This window comes from Talpa europaea, assembly GCF_964194135.1.
Source record: "Talpa europaea genome assembly, chromosome: 15".
Lineage (NCBI taxonomy): Eukaryota > Metazoa > Chordata > Mammalia > Eulipotyphla > Talpidae > Talpa > Talpa europaea.
Genome location: NC_140083.1, coordinates 36,516,402 through 36,530,006, shown reverse-complemented (window position 1 = coordinate 36,530,006; position 13,605 = coordinate 36,516,402). Strand labels below are relative to the sequence as shown.

At 41.3% G+C, this 13,605-nt stretch overlaps 1 pseudogene across 1 annotated transcript in view; it reads right to left on the bottom strand.

Annotated features, from left to right (window-relative positions):
* Positions 1 to 13,118, bottom strand: part of LOC311185354 (histone H3.3C-like) — a 78,604-nt pseudogene extending 65,486 nt beyond the window's left edge. Inside the window, exon 1 of the transcript in view lies at positions 12,966 to 13,118. The product of the transcript in view is annotated as a histone H3.3C-like (transcript). The remainder of the gene's footprint in view (positions 1 to 12,965) is intronic.
* Between the last annotated feature and the right edge of the window lie 487 nt (positions 13,119 to 13,605).

The window sequence follows — 13,605 nt, the reverse complement described above, 5'->3', positions numbered from 1 at the left end:
TGTTCAGAGTAGTTACTGATTATTCTTTTGATTTCTGCTGTGTCTGTTGTGATTTCTCCTCTTTCATTTATGATCCTGTTTATTTGTGCTTTCTCCCTTTTTTCCGTTGTGAGCCTGGCTAGGGGTTTGTCTATTTTATTGATTTTTTCAAAGAACCAGCTCTTGGTTTCATTGATCTTTTGGATTGTTTTTTTAGTTTCGATTTCATTTATTTCTGCTTTAGTTTTTATTATTTCTTTTCTTCTACTGGTTTTGGGGTTTTTTTGTTGTTCTTTTTCTAGATCTTTGAGCTTCAAGATTAGGTTGTTTCTTTGAGTTCTTTCTTGTTTCTTGATGTGAGCTTCTATTGCTATATATTTTCCTCTTATTACTGCTTTTGCTGCATCCCATACATTTAGGATATTGGTGCCCTCTTGTCATTCGATTCAAAGAATTTTTTAATTTCTTCTTTGATCTCCTCATTAGTCCAGTGGTCTTCCAGTAGTGTGGTTTTTAATCTCCATTGGTAGGAAAGTTCCTTGCCTTCTTTTTATGGTTTATTTCTAGTTTGCTGATTTTTTAAAAAAAATTTATTTATTTATGCATACAAGAACTGGGGTGTGGCCTCCCTGATGGCGCAGCGGTTGAGCGCTGGGTTGTGAAGCTGCCCGCAGCCTCTGCAGTGCCGGTTCGATCCTGGGATGCTCCCTGGCCACCAGAGGAGGGTCCCACCTGGTGCGCAGACCTCTCCTGCTGCCCACTGCTCCCCTCAGCAGTGTACTTTGGTCCTTCTGCCTGCTCTGCTCCCCGCTCTGGCTCTGGTGTGTTCTCTCATCTTCCTGCACTTCTGACTGTACCCAGTGCTTGTATAAATAAATAAATACATCTTAAAAAAAAAAGAACTGGGGTGTAAGTCAAAAGTGCAGTAGGGGACCGGGGGATCAAGTGAGAGGATTCCCCACAGACAGAGTGGGGAGCAGAACAGACAGGTCTACTGAAATTCACCGCTGAGGGGGAATAGTGGGCAAGACAGGAGAGGTCTGTTGCGCCATGTGTGTTGCTCCCTGGCTGGCTGGTGATTGAACTCAGGCTGCAAGGGCTGGCGATAGCTTAATAGTGCTGTCTTTAACCCCTGTGCCACCAGGGAGGCCAGAAGTACTGACCTTCTCCTGTTCAGCAACATCTTTGTCCCTACTTGCCAACCCCCTTTTGGGTAGAGAGACTAAATGGTGATATCTTCATCGTCTCGTTGATTCTTCCTTTACAGATTGTGCTGCCTTTATTGTTTCATTGAGATTGACAGAAATGTCTTTTAAAGAGCCTTTGGTTTACCATGTACCCTAGCTCTACTAATCTTTTCTCCCCCTGTATGACATTTTATTTCTCATGAATTCTTCTACCATGGGGACTCTCAGAAATCAAATTCCCACAGTTGGTGAGGAAATGTTACACTGAAAGATGAATTGATTATATTATGTAATATTTGAGATTTTGGTTAGGTGTCAGCTCCTAAAACATCACATTAATATTCATTGCCTTTTCAATGCAAATCACTTTTTAATATAAGCAAGGAGGAAATTTTTAAAAAAGTGTTCTCAAGCAGCATAACACAGATTAGACACAATTTATCATTTTATTAAAGGAGATCACTAGTTGTCTTTAAGATCCTGTAGGGTAACAGATTCAGTATTGAAGGTGTTTCAACTGAGATACAAATGCAAGGCTGTCAAAATCCATATCCTTGGCCTGGAAGCACATTTCCTACACAATTTTATCTCTAGCTAGCTGGACGGGATCTGGAGATTTCCAAACCACTCATAAGGAAGTTTAAGGATGGCAAAGACCAAAACCTGAGTGATGTAGGAACATCTGGAGAATGGTGATGGCATTTCTTTGACTGCTGAAGGCTGCCCCAGTAGCTTCTCCCTCTTAAGTGAGGTTATTAACTGCTGATCTTAGGAAATCAGGTGCCATTTTGGGGAACCACAAAGAGGCTTCAAAATGAGTAAAAATTACTTGGAATAAGCATTAAGTTCTTTGACCCAGTGCTACAAAGGACAATCAAATCCTCCATTATAATTCATACCTTACAGTGAGGTAACCAGATTTACAAAAAGATAGCAATGACAACATAACATTTACATAAAAGTTTGCACATAACAAAGAGATTTCATGGACATTTTTCTTTATTTGATCCTTGTTAAAAAAACCTCAGAAGCAGAGGGGGAGGAAGAACTACCCTCTTTTTGTAGAGGAAGAAATAGAGAGGTTGATCTGCCCCTAATCACACAGCTTCTTTTTTTTTTTTTTATAGAGGCATGTTTTTATTTATTTATTTGTTTGTTTGTTTGTTTGTTTATACATGCACTGGGTACAGTCAGAAGCGCGGGAGGGTGAGAGAATTCACCAGAGCCAGAGCGGGGAGCAGAGCAGGCAGAAGGACCCAAGTACACTGCTGAGGGGAGCAGCGGGCGGCAGGAGAGGTCTGCGCGCCATGTGGGACCCTCCTCTGGTGGCCGGGGAGCAGCCGGGGATCGAACCGGCACTGCAGAGGCCGCGGGCAGCTTCGCAACCCAGCGCTCAACCACTGCGCCACCGGGGAGGCCCAGCTTCTTTTTTTTTAATTTTTAATTTTTAATTTTTATCTATCTATCTATCTATCTATCTATCTATCTATCTATCTATCTATCTATCTCTCTGTCTATATTTTACATCATTGCTCACTTTTAAACAATGTTTGCTTCCCCCCACCCCCTCAATTGCAGTCCCCATAGAGTTTCCTTCATCAATTCACCCGTGCACCATCACCTCAGTCCCCTGTGCTCCTCCCTCCACCTGATCCCTCTCCCTCCTCCTCCATGGCAGGAGGTCTCTGGTTTATAACTGTCTGTTTGTTTTTGCTGTGTTTTTTATTGTTATTATATTTTTGCCCTGATGTCTTATTTGGTTCCCCTATATTCCTCCTATAAGTGAATCATCTGATAGTTTTCTTTTTCCTTCTGACTTATTTCACTGAGTGTAACTCCTTCTAGCTCCATCCATGTTGCACACAGCTTCTAAGTGGCAGAGGCTCGGTGTCCGGGTGCACCCCTGTTGCCTGCCTTACTCCACTGGTGAGAGAGAAGAGCCACCTAGCTCATCAGACTCGCAGCAAACACACATGTGAAATCCACAGCAAGGATATGTGTGCTTGTTGTTATGCTATTTATAGGGACCATTGCAATAAAAGATACTTTTTTTAAAACAGAAGATGGCATGGTGATAAAGAGTAAGTAAGAGTGAGGGGGTAGGGCTTGAAGAGAGAAGGAGGAAGGGATAAAATGAAAATGAGAACTGTGGGCTAAAATTAAAAAGCAAAAGGAATCAAAATATTTTTCAGGGAACAAAACTAAAAGAGAGAAGCCATAGATATGAGGTCATTTTTGAGCCCCTATCTAGCTTAAGCACAATACTGCCATTAAAAAGAAACACCTGAATAAACACACAGAATGAAGTCATAGACCTCCTTATTGGAAAGGGACATGCTGTCTAGAAGGGTGAACAATGCCCATAAAACATACTGGACACTGCCTCAAGGTGGGGTTAGGGTTTTCCAGGATTGCTGGAGGCAATCCTAGATATTTAGTACGAACTCCAGAGCTAGTGGAGTGGAGGGGCAGCTCCAAGAGGCAGGGGTCATTTCCCCACTTTTCACCATCTTGGAAGCTCTAGCCTTGCTGTCTCCCAAGTGTCTTGTGCAGTACAGGGCAAGTGAATGGGAGTGAGGAAGGAACTAGAATCTCTACTCTGGACTCTGCTGCTCTGACTCAACCATTTCATTACAGACCTATTCTTGTCTGGCTTTGCTTAGGTCCCTTTTCTGGGTGGTGGAGACTCTGTAAGTCAGTTTGAGAAGAAGCGTTCTCTCACCACCTATGTGGTGCTCCCTCTGAACCAGTGCATAGAGCCTGGCCAGTATGTTAGTGCTGGAGGGTTGGCAAATGCCTGGTGTGTTCCCCACTTGTTAGGCATTGTCAGCCACTGTTTTATTTCCACGTAGCCTGAACATAGTTAGCCAAGCCACTGCCTTCAATCTACCAATCTGAACTGACATGACAAATGAGATCTCTTTACCAACTTTCTCCTAAATATTTAGGTAAATTTTGCATGTCTGTAATTCTTTTATGAAAGGTAAGATTATGGGTTGGAGGCGCAAGGGGGGTGGCAGAAGAAGCATAGAGCATCATGGAAAGCTGAGACAAGTTTAGGTCCCTCAGGTGAATACCTGCCATTTTTCCACAGACTTGGTGTCATTAAACTCTTTCGTCCTTTGACAGATGAAGAGGAAAAGTTGGGAAAGGTAAGAAGGATCATTCACTATGGACCATCCCAAGTAATCCAAGAGTTCTTGGAAGCACACCTGATGGTTGTGAACAAAAGCAAATAAACTAGAACCAACTACTCTTAAAATAATACAATCATATCACACACACACACACACACACACACACACACACGAGAAAGAAAATAAACTAGGAAAGGATCTCATTGGCTCTTGGGATTTTTCAAAAAATGGTATCTAACTTACACTATTTTTACATACATTTGTATAATTCTGAAGGCACAAAATAAGCTTTCAGTGACTTACTGGGTTTAGAACATGATTTGTAGCTAGTTTGTATCTCAAACTGAATCTCAAATTTTGTTGAATTAAACAGGTAGGATAAAATGCAAACTTCAGTTTAGCATTGGGCTAGTGCCTAATGTCAAAGCAACCACTTGTTTCTCTGTTCAATCAAATAATTAGCTGATTCAGAGTAGAAGAAAACAATTGTTTGAATGAATTGGTGGAAAAGATTGTGGCAGAGTCTCAGAACAGACTAGGTAGCTGCGGCCATGCCATCATGCCTCCCCCACCCCTTACAACTGTGCTCTCTCAGTGGACCCAGGGCTTTGTGATTATCTGATGAGACCGTTAGGAACCCTGAATGGCCTGGTTGTCTCTCCTGCCAGTCTCTTTCCCTCATAACTAAGGCTTATTATGTCTGAAAGGAAAAAAAAAATACAGTAAGTGGGAAAGCATTAGAATTGAAAAGACAATGAACAGCTGAATTTAAATATAGCTTTTCAGTTTACTGCTTTATTTAAGTGTTTCAACTCAGAACTTAAAGACATTATGTTTTCTTGAGGCATCCAGGAAATCATATCAGTTTCAAGAAGGTTGGCTCACTTGAGCTGCTTATTTGCATGACCATTTAATAGAGAAGATAAAAGACTGTATTAAGCTTCACTACTTTGTCCTTCCTGGATCTCCATCTCCATTCTCTTCACAGTGTTTTCCCAGAGACCTATTGGCTTCAGAGAGAGCGATTATTCCAAATGCAATTCAGTTGGATGTACAAAAGAAAAATGCTTGAATATCAGAAACCATTATCGAAGCTAATTGCCCTTTGTGTACAAAGTAATAAAGCTGAGCATCTATGGCAAAATTAGAAATCTTTTCAACATGATAATTTTAGCCTTGGGCTAAGGTCAAATTACTCACACTTATCCATAAATGAACTTTTCCCCTTCTTTCATGATTTAAAATTGTATAGCATATTGAATAATTATATGCAAATATTCTGGGTATCTGTTTGATACAGTATAGAAGGATTGGGCAGGTATAAAGGTACACAAACCCTACCTCCAAGAATTACATTTTTCACTACATGTATCCATAGTCCCTTTTATGTTTATTCTGCTATCTTAGTATTATACATGATTTGGCTATTTGGTGTTGGCATGGGCCAGTTGAGCGGATCTAAGGGGACAGTGAACTAATGTTCGCAAGGTCATTATGCTATCCATATGGAAGCATTTTATTTAACAAATATTATTGAGCTCCTACTACAATCCAGGTGCTCATAAGTATTGTAAGACCTTTAAAGCATGATTTAACCCAGGTGAAGATGAAGAATAAATGTTAACATTATCATAGCCCCAACAGTGACTAAGCATATAGGGAAATGCTCCACCATCAGAATGTTGGCTGTCAGTGAGTTCAGAAGATGAGGAAGCGGTTCTTCATTATGCACTTTGGAGTCCAGGAAAAGCTTCATAAGAAGTTCAAGTTGAGCCAAAACTTGCAGTTTTGACCTGTAACTCTACCCATGATACTTTCTTCATGGAACAAACTATTGACTGGTTAGATTTTCTTAATATTTTATATCTCAGATTAAAAATCACTCCATCATTGAATCCTTCCCCAACCTGCTGGATTGGATAAAATGCCACCATTACCTGTCTCATAATGTTTTATTTTATTTTTTAAAAAATATTTATTTATTTTTATACAAGAGCTGGGGTACAGGCCAGAGGCGTGGAGGGTGAGAGGATTCACCAGAGACAGAGTGGGGAACAGAACAGGCAGACTGATGAAATACACTGCTGAGGGGCGCAGCGGGCATGGCAGGAGAGCTCTGTCGCGCCTTATGGGACCCTTGCCAGTGGCCAGGGATGGTACCAGCGCTGCAGAGGCTGTGGGCAGCTTCGCAGCACAGCGCTCAACCTGCTGCGCCACCTCGGAGGCCCCTGTCTCATAATGTTTTATACTTCTGCATAGCACTGAACAAAACAGTTCCTGTGGTAGGGAACGTGTCTTGCTCATCTCTGGATCTCCAGAACCTAGTAATGTTTCTGGAACTGAGCAAGTGCGCCATAAACATTTGTCAAATAAATAAATAAGCAGAGAGAGGGGATGGATATTCATCAGTTTCAGAAGTGTGTAGGCAAGATGTGGAGATAGGAGGGTGTAAGGCAAGCTATGAGTTTCCTGCATATGTGTCGACATGCATGATTGAGCAGTGGGCACTATGAAATGTGGATGACTCTCTAATGTTAGAGAAGGAGTTTAGTCTTTTCCTACTGACCAAAGGGAATCATTGAACATTTTGGACTGTGAGAAGGACATATGGAAAGTAGCATTTTAGAAAGGTTCATTGGCTCCTATTGCATAGGTGAATTTGATGGGAAAGAGGGCTTGTGGAGTTTTGGGTCCTTAGTAACAAACAGAAGTGGGTCTGCCTTCCAAAAACCTGGGGCAGGAGTCAGTTTATTAAAGGGTGACTTCAACTTTCTGAACCAGAGATAATGACCAGGGCCTCCTCCCTACCCCATGTATCCATGGTGATAACTGTCTCTACATGGAAAGCGGAGGTTGCCTCTTTCTGCCAGGCGCTGTGACCTACATGTAGGTTGATTTTACAAGGATGGTAAATGTACTGACCCAATAGTTCTCTCATTTGGGAAACTGCACAGTGAAGCTTATCCCAGAATAGAGTTTAATTCCTGTCAAGGGTTCTACTGAACTGGAATGTCCCTGAGAACTTCTCAGATTGCAATGCCCTCTCCACCCCCACTCACTTCACCTCTCCCCACACACGCCCGCCCGCCATAATTCCCTTCTTCTTTAGCATCCTCAGTTCTGGTTCGCAAGTGGGGAATGATTTTATTCCAGAAGCTCCTAGATATTCACTAATAAAAAAAATCTAGAGTTAAAATGGAGCCAACTGATCCTGAACATGGTGCTCGTGATCCGAACACCATCTTGCAGGCCTACAGTAAGACTCTTATGATCAACTAGATTTAAGTTTGCTGAGGACTGGATCCAAACTTCATTTATCTTTGCATCTCCATATCCTGGTCTGTGGTTTGTGCAGAATGGCTCTTTATTATGTTGATTAAATGATTTAAGAATGGGTCAGGTATTCGGAGTCAACTGTCAACTGTATTCCCACAGTCAACTGTGGGAATAAAAGAAACCCCAGAGAGACCCTGTGGAACCAGGACTGTTTTGGAATCAATAATCCACTGGTTCTGGTGTGAAGGTAAAAACACCTTCTATGCCCCTCTGCTTGTTAATAGGGGAGTCACAGTTTACTTTGCTTATAACTCACCTCCTCCTTGTCGTGTTGACAGACAAGCTGAGAGACTTTGGGTTCTGTTGCACTTTAGGCAGATTTGGCCACTGAACTTTTAGCTATCTGACTAATTTACCAGTGTCAACAGGATGATATTTCTTACTTGGGAGGTGGTGGGGCAATTGCTTTTGATTCCAAGTCAAAGTTGCAAGTAGGCCTGAGAGAGATAAGAAATGAAAATATTCCATTATGTGACCTGAGGATAACCTTGCAGTCTATTAAGATTTCTGAAAATGACTCTTTCATTATGTGCTACGTGGAATTGCTCACACTATGTGATTATACACATGCATAATAAACATATGAATGATAAGTTTGTCCTTCATTTCACCCTGCCTTGTTTGGAAATACAGTTCTGGCCACTGGAAGAGTTGAGAGAACAGTGAAAGTGTATTAGAATCAGGTTCCTAGGCCTCCCTGGTAGTGCAAGGAGTTAAGATGCAACCTATGAAGCTGTCTGCAGCTACTGCAGCATAAGTTCAATTTCTCGCCAGGGAGCTAACCACATGGCACAGCAGACCTCCCTTGGCAGTGTATTTCAGTCAATCCACCTGTTCTGCTCCCCACTCTGTCTGTGGTGAATCCTTTCATCCCCCACACCTCTGGCCTGTACCCCAGTTCTTGTATGCATAAATAAATAAATCTTTAAAAAAAAGAAAGAATCAGGTTCCAACTTCCCAATCATTTGATAGGCTTTAGTTTTCTCATCTGTAAAATGAGGAATTGGAACTAGAACCATTTTCAAGTGCACTTTTACCATTCAAACTCCATTATTTATCAGTCTGCCAGGAAATACTTCTCCACCTGCCAAATACAGACTTGGCACCCACATGTTCCCCCAGATGCCCTCCATACCTCCTTGGCTTCAGCCTCATACTTCCCAAGCCTCCTCCAAGACATCCTCACCTACTATTGGCATCCCATTCCTAAAAATCTGATTTATTCCTGTTGACTTGTTTTTGTATCAGCCCTTTCTTCTTAATGCATTTAAATCATATTGGTGTCCAATATTTTTTCTGCCTGACTTTCACTAGCAATGCATATTCATTAATTTCATTTTAGTGGTTGCTTAAACACATATTAAGCACCAGATGTTTCTCAGATCTTGTGGTAGACCATGCATTTACAAAAGGAGAAATATGTGATTTTACATGAAGTGAGCTCACAGCTGCCTGGAGGTGGGTGGGCAGCATGACTGTCATGGGCTCTGTGCACTTGTGCCTGTTACTCCACTGAAAAATATCAAAAGTGGTATTTTACCACTGTGTTGGTATAAAGATAAAGTTTTAATATTGTATACTAAAACTTTCTTCAAATTCAGTGTGTGTGTGTGTGTGTGTGTGTGTGCCCATTTTGCCCAATGGATGCATTGATCTTGGAAGAGATAGACAAATAAATGATTATAACGTAGTATGGTAAATACGCTCATGTCCCATGAACCAGCAATTCCACTCCTAGACTTGTACCCAAGGAAAATTCCATTTTGTCTTCTGCATAGAGAGAGGGAGAGGCCAGAAGTGACCCAGACATAGAGAAGCTAGAAATGGTAGATTAGGACTCTGGGGGATCCCTCTTTACTGTGCTGGTCTTCTATGGCTTTGAAAGTCCTCCCTTTGGTGATTGTAAGCCCTCTATTCTTTTTTTTTTTTTTTAAAGCTTTCCCTTCTTTTTTTTTTTTTTTCAAGATTTATTTATTTATCTATACAAGCACTGGGTACAGTCAGAAGCGCAGGAGGGTGAGAGAATTCACCAGAGCCAGAGCAGGGAGCAGAGCAGGCAGAAGGACCGAAGTACACTGCTGAGGGGAGCAGCGGGTGGCAGGAGAGGTCTGCGCGCCATGTGGGACCCTCCTCTGGTGGCGGGGAAGCAGCCGGGGATCGAACCGGCGCTGCAGAGGCTGCGGGCAGCTTCGCAACCCAGCGCTCAACCACTGTGCCACTGGGGAGGCCCAAGCCCTCTATTCTTTGTGTCAGTAGGGATTCTTTTACTCTTTGGATATCTATGCCACGCATTGTTGTAGGTGCTTGGGATATATCAGTAAATAAAGCAAAGTTTCTTGCCCTAGCTTGCATGTCATATGAATCTGAATCTGAAGGCAGTTTTTTGAAGTGCATTATTTCCCATGTTATGCATTGGGAACAAGAGACCGATGCATTTCCCACTGGCTAGAGGGTGAGTAGAGACCAACATTCAGTGCTCCCTGGCCTTGTTCAGTAGGAAGTTCTCCAGGGTATCGTGAAGGTGGTATCTGAGGAGTCACTTTGTGGCAGCTCACCTGATTACTTAAAAATTACCTTCCTAAATACAAATTGCTGTTGCGAAGCATGCTTGGTGGTGGGGCCAGGGGGGGGGTGTGTTCCTCTCAGGTGCTTCATTTCTTTAGGAGTTTTGTGTTAAATATACTTTGTGGTATTGATGTAACTCTTGCAAAAAGTATTTCACCTTAAAAATAACAATCTAATGCTTTTATGGATGACCTGATTTTATTTTCAAGGTAACAGGCGGTGGGAAGAAAAAAAGAATACCAAATGTTCTGTGTTTGCAGGGAAAACTCAAAGCATTACTAATTCAAGTAATATTATTTATGAATTCATCATAAGTAGGAGACACAATGATGATTTTTAAGCGGAAGCCTAATTATTTCACTTTAGGAGTAGTCTCTGTGCTGGCCATTTAATGTTATTCCTTATTAGTTTGGGCACTGGGCAGACAGATCTCAAAGTCTCTAAAATTCTAGGGGAAATTGTTGGCTCCCAGTGGGAAAGAAAGGACATTAGCTACAACCCTGATGAAGGAACAGTGTCTCCTTTTCAAACTGACACATAAAAATCAATAGTGTGTCTCTCTTAGTCTCTGTGAGCTCAGAGTCCCTACACAGTCCACACACCGGCTTCCTCCTGGTTTCATTCCACCCTATGGGGTGTGTGAGCTGGTTTAAGGAATAAGTAGGCATCATTGATTGAGTTCTTATGGCATCAACTGTTATAGGACAGAGTCACTCTAACAAAAAAACCAAAAAACAGAAAACCTGGGCCTTCCTGGTGCAGATTGAGTGCAGCACAGTGAAGCTGTTCTCAGCCTCTGCAGCACAAGTTCGATTCCCGGCAGCCAGGGAGATACTTGCGTGGCGCGGCAGACCTCTCCGGTCTTGCCCGCTGCTTCCCTCAGCATGTTTTTAGTCCGTCTGCCTGTTCTGCTCCCTCCTATGTCTCTGGTGACTCTTCTCACCCTCCTATGCTCTGGCCTGTACCCCAGTTCTTGTATAAATAAAAAAAATCTTTAAAAACAAACAAACAAGCAAAAACCTTAAGTAAGTCTAGATATCTCTGACTTATAATTATATCCTTACGAACAGGCAGACTTTTATTATTTTTTTAAATTTTTTAAAAGATTTATTCATTTATTTATGCAAGAACCTGGGTATAGGCCAGATGCGTGGGAGGGTGAGAGGATTCACCAGAGACAGAGCAGGGAGCACAACAGGCAGACTGATGAAATACACTGCTGAGGGGAGCACCGAGTGAGATAGGAGAGGTCTGCTGCACCATGTGGGATTCTTGACAGCCGGCTGGGATCGAACCGGTGCTTCAGAGGCTGCAGACAGCTTCACAACGCTGCACTCAACAGCCTGCACCACCTGGGGAGGCCCAACATGCAGACTTTTAAAAACAGAAACCGCCCACTGAGGTTTTAGCTTGAACTGTAGCATGGATGGTTTGGGGCTTATACCATGAAATAATAAAATCTGTATAATTTACTCTTAATTATGAGCTCATTTCCATGACTTTCTATTTCTCTCCAATTTCTTACTCTTTAGGGTGATTAATTATAGATTGACAAGGAGAAGAAATAGACGTCCACACCTAAGGCTTAACGAAAGAAGTTATTACATTTAATAGTGGATCTAACATGAGGGCTGGCCTTCCATTCTGGTCTTTTGTTGCAGGTTAGTGTGAACAGGAATCCTGGGGAAAATTGGGTGAGAACAGTATTGAATTAAAACTTCCTTGGGTCCTCTTAGTCTATAATGCTCAGAAGCAGAAAAGAATGCAAAATTGGTCAGAACGAATAAGGAAAATGTAGGCAGCCTTGGCTGTGACTATGTAATTGCCGGCACTGCTCCAATTACAGAATCCCACAGGGCACTGAGGCGACCCACAGGTCATAAGAGTACTGTAAGCCCAGGGTTCAGGCCAAGCAACTTCAGGGACTATTTTGCCATTGGGTAGTTGGTGTGAAGAGAATTTTTATGAAGATTTGAAAGAAGCTGACAAAAAAAAAAAAAGATGATTATCACAGCTCTTCATAGACTCCTTCTCTGAGGGAATAGCATGAAAGAGATAAGGAACCTCATTTGCAATAATTAGAGGCACAGTGTCATATAGACATAAATATTTTAGATTTCAGGGCATGTAATGGGTTTGTCATGAATATGGAGGTGGAAGGAATAAGAATAAGAGGTTGCCTTGAATAAGGACACCAAGATCTCAAAAGGCAGTGTAAACGGCTCTGACAAGAAGAATGATTTGGAAGCTTTTTGAAAACCACATGAAATGAAGAAGAAAAGAACCTGTCCAAAGTGTCAAAGTTTACAAACCATCATATGTAATTAGGAAAGAAATTGCATATTATGTAGCAAACTAAAATCAGTGCCAATGTGGGCATAAAGTTCAATGTAGGTACATGTTCTACATGGCTTCATTAGAGGGAAAATGTCCAAGATAGCTTCTCATCCCCTGTGGCTTTCCCTGTGGAAAGGAGAACCTAAGAATTATGACAAAAGAGCCTGGGCTTCTTTCACTTAAAACTGATAAACAACTGAATTGGATTTAAGACTCTGAATCTTATCTTCAAAGCTCTGAATAAATTAGATCTAGGCTATCTTTCTGAAGAATAATAATGACACCACCAAAGTTGGAGAGCTGGTACACTTATTTGGCACAGCTTTTCAGATACTGAAGATCATGATTTTCAAAACAGGACAGAGAACAACTGTTCTTTCACATCATTCAGTACCATCACTATAACCAAACCTTCTAGGCTTACTAGCAAGTTGTTATCATCACCATCATTGTCATCTTCTTCATTGGTATTGTTTTTATTGTTTCTCCTAGAGCCCTGATACAGTTTGTAAACGCATGTCCTTGACTTTGCTTTCACAGTGATATTAAACAATGCTTTCTTGGCCAAAACCCCCATGGTTTTCAGCCTATAACTGTATCAGCAAGGCAAAATGCATTACTTCTTCATTATCAGGTCAAGAAAGTGCAGCGTTTCAATTGACCTTTATAGAAAGCTATTTTAAATTGTGATAATTGCACCTTGTTTTTCTAGATAAAAATCTATAATGTGTAAATAGGACATTGGACTGTTCTTATATTATAATTTCAGTGCATTATTAATTCCAATATGAGAGTCTGATAAATTTTGTGATGCATTAAATAGCATCATATGTTAATTGATTTTCCAGAATTTTAAGTCAATATTGGAAAACATGAGATAGATTTTATCTTTAACCTAACATTGTAATAAATTGAGGACTTGTTCTTATATTTATGAATATTTATAAATATAACAATGATCCATAACTCCAAGATCTTGAATTTTCTGAACATTATGACCAAATTGGTGGCAAAACTTAAACGAGACTGAACTCACTGGCAACATAATCTGACCTGAACTGACA